We start from the raw sequence: 3,916 nt of genomic DNA, 5'->3' as shown, positions 1-3,916 counted from the left end.
CATACAAATTAAATGTATACATATATATCGTAACAATATAAAACAACTCAGTGTACAGATGAATAAATGTTAAGTTTGTCATGACAATTGACTATTGACACAAGTGGCAGATCACTGTTAAATATGTGATAGATGCAAAAAGAAAAATCATCTGCCATTCAGCCATTTAGACCCAGAAAGATAAATATGTATTCACTTATATATGAATAGTAGCCATTAAATAAATATCAAATAGCTATAATTCCTAAACCAAGAGAGGATAGATTTATTGGAAAGGAATAGGAGAGAAAGGTATCTCACTGGAAAAGGGAAGTAGGGGAGATTTATGTATGGACAGGGGACAGTTGTTTGGGAAGAAGAGGATTACATCTGCAGTTGTTGGGGTTGAGAAAGGGAGTCTGGGGAAACACAGCTAGAGTTCAGGGGGATTTGTGGTAAGGTTTAGTAAACCAGTATAGTGGAAGCTTCCTAAAATATAGGAAGGTTATACTAATGAAATCTTTAAATAATGATGGAAATAGAGTCCCTACTGGCTCTCACTTGTCAACAAAGATTTCAGTACCAGAATGAGTTACATCTATCTGGGTGGTTGGGTCAAAGTGTTCCTGTGGGAATCCCCAAACAATCCTGGCTTTTGTAAAGACGATTGGTTGCTCTCCACAAACTTTCAGAAAGGCCTTATAGTTGAACACAACACTAGACAACATATTGAACATGGAGTGTTTCAATTGGAGCCTACATAGAAACTTTACCCCTTTGTTCTAGTGCCACTGTTACTGGTAGGTACATAACATATGTCCACAAGAGAAATGTAAACAGAAAACCCAGCCATAAAGCCTTTCATGTGTGATCTCATATAAAAATAAGGCATGGCAGTGGTGGCACAAAGCTCGTGGAAGTGGCCAGGCAAAGTCTGATGTGACATGAGACCTAATCCACCAGACAGAACCCATATTTGGATCTTATTTGGTGATAAGGTGCCACAGACTAGATAATCCAGAGATCTTGGGATAAAACAAAATTCCACTAACCTAGAATACAAAACAGGTAACCATAAAATGGTTTCTAATGATATATGGATAAGCTCAGCTGATAGCAAAAGATGCAGAGACCAATATCTAGATACTACATGTACACGCGAAGGCACACACAGACACACACATATACTCAGACACACAGACATGCACACACTCACACACACAGAGAGAGAAAGAGAGACAGAGAGAGACAGACAGACAGACAGACAGATGGACGGACAGACTGGCAGACAGGCAGATATTGAATATAGCTTTAATGGGATGTCAATTTAAAAGTCTTATTCTCAGATCTCAGGGAAAACCGTGCAACAGGATGTAGAAAGAATATGAGAGACATAGTGCTTAGGGACACCAGGAGTACAAGGCCCTCTCAATGAAGTAAGCAAAGTTCATGTGACTTCACAGACAGTGAAAGAGGAAGTAGAGACCCTACAAAGGGTCTGAGCCCTGTCCATTGCATATATATTATAGATTTTAGTTTGGTATTTTTTTAGACTTCCGAGTGAATTGATGAGAAGGTACATGAATTCTTTTATTTTTTAATTTATTTTTTATTTTTTATTTTTCACATTCCTTATGTATATTCCAAATGATTTCCCTTTCCCAATCCCCCCCATTAAGTCCCATAAGCCCTCTTCCCTCCACTCATTTCCTGATCAACCCCCTCCCACTTCTCTGTCCTGGTAATCCCCTCCACTGCTGCATCAAGCCTTTCCAGGACCAGGGCCCTCTCCTTCCATCCTTCTTGGGAATCATTTAATATGTGAATTGTGTCTTGGGTATTCAGAGCTTCTGGGTTAATATCCACTTATCAGTGACTGCATTCCATGTGTGTTCTTTTGTGATTGAGTCACCTCTCTTAGGATAATATTTTCTAGTTCCAACCATTTGCCTAAGAATTTCATGAATTCATTGTGTTTAATTGCTGAGTAGTATTCCATTGTGTAAATATATCACATTTTCTGTATCCATTCCTCCAATGAGGGACACCTGGGTTCTTTGCCGCTTCTGGCTATTATAAATGAGGCTGCTATGAACATAGTGGAGCATGTGTCATTGCATGCTGGGGAATCCTCTGGGTATATGCCCAGGAGTGGTATAACAGGGTCTTCCTAAAGTGTCATGTCCAGTTTTCTGAGGAACCACCAGACAGATATCCAAAGTCGTTGTACCATCCTGCAATCCCACCAGCAGTGGAGGAGTGTTCCTCTTTCTCCACATCCTTGCCAACAGCTGCTGTCTCTTGAGTTTTTAATCTATCCATTCTGACTGGTGAAGGTATATGAATTTTAAGAATACCAATAGACTCTTTCCCTTCTGTTTATCTTCCTTGTCCTAGTTCAATATTATGGTTTTTGTTTTATTTTACTATAATCTGTTATGTTTGGTGTTATCCCATAGAATCCTGTTATTTACTAAAGAGAAACAGAAATATACTTGATCAAGAAGGTAGAAGTGGTCAAGAAAAACAGGGAATATTACAGCATCATAAAACTTTAATCATGATAAATTGTTTAAGAAAAATGCATTTTTTAGTTTACTTATTTTTGTACTTATTCAGTTCACATCCTGCTCACTGACTGCCCTCTAGAAGGACACCCCCTCCCACAGTCTTTCCACCAACACTCTTCTTTTTTCTTCTGAGTAGGTGGTGGCTATCTTTGGTATCTCTACTTGGCACTTCATTTGTCTGTGACGCTATGTGCCTCCTCTACTAGTATAGCTAGAAAAGACAGCAGAGTGAGAAGTACATATCTCACATCCGGGAAACAGATTTGGGGACATCCCCCATACCAGTTGTTCAGGACCCACATGAAGCCCAAGCTGCACATTTATTACATATGTGTAGGAATGACTAGGTCCAGACTATGTATGTTCTTTGGTTGATGGTCCAGTCTCTGAGAGCTCCAAGGTCCAGGTTAGTTTTTTCTGTTGAGATTCCTATGGGGTTCCTATCACCTTAGTGACTGCAATCTTTTTATTCGGCCACAAGAATTCCCAAGCTCCATCTACTGTCTACCTGTATGTATTCCTCTCAGAGTCAGATGTTGACTGGGGCCTCTCAGAGGACAGTCATGCTAGATACCTGTCATCAAGCATAACAGAGCAACATTAATATTGTCAGGGATTGGTCCTTGAACATGGTATAGATCTCAAGTTAGACTGGTTATTGGTTCACCATTCCTTCAGTTGGTTATTGATTGACCATTCTGCTCCATCCAAAACTCCTGCATTGTTTTCTCGACAGGATACGTTTTGGGCCAGCTGGGAGGGGCAACAACATATGGGTTGTGGATAGATAAGATAATTCTTTCAAATTTAAAAAAAGAACAGATTGATTTGAACATGTGAAATGTTTTGATAATACTATGTTAGAGAAATTAATGTTGCAGCTATACTGTGTTCAATTCATAACATCTGAGATCAGAATTAACAGTATCAGAAAAAAAGTTCATGGTCAGCACTGGGAGAATTACAACTGTTCTCTAAGTAAAAGCACCTGGCCGAATTTACTATCATGAATAAGGAATAACAAATTAGAGGAAAAGCCTCAGAATCAGCAGATAATTTGGTGCATAAAGAATCATGATTCCAAAATGTAACAGATTTCAATGTGAAAAAATAATTTATTAAGTTAGTAAAACCAATAAAAGCTCATGCAACCATATCTTGAACTAAAATGTTTTTAAAAGATTTATTACACATATTTATTTATTTTGGATCATGGACAAACACTAGTTCCACCACAGAAAATTGGTTGGTCCTTAGTTTACCATGTGCTTCAAGAGAATCAAGCTCACATTATAAAATTTGGAAAGAAGAATCTTTACCCACAAAGCCATTATTGGGAAACCATATTATAACCTTATATGTGACTA

The sequence above is a fragment of the Apodemus sylvaticus genome, chromosome 20 (assembly GCF_947179515.1).
Source record: "Apodemus sylvaticus chromosome 20, mApoSyl1.1, whole genome shotgun sequence".
Classification (NCBI taxonomy): domain Eukaryota; kingdom Metazoa; phylum Chordata; class Mammalia; order Rodentia; family Muridae; genus Apodemus; species Apodemus sylvaticus.
This window is presented reverse-complemented; position numbering follows the sequence as displayed.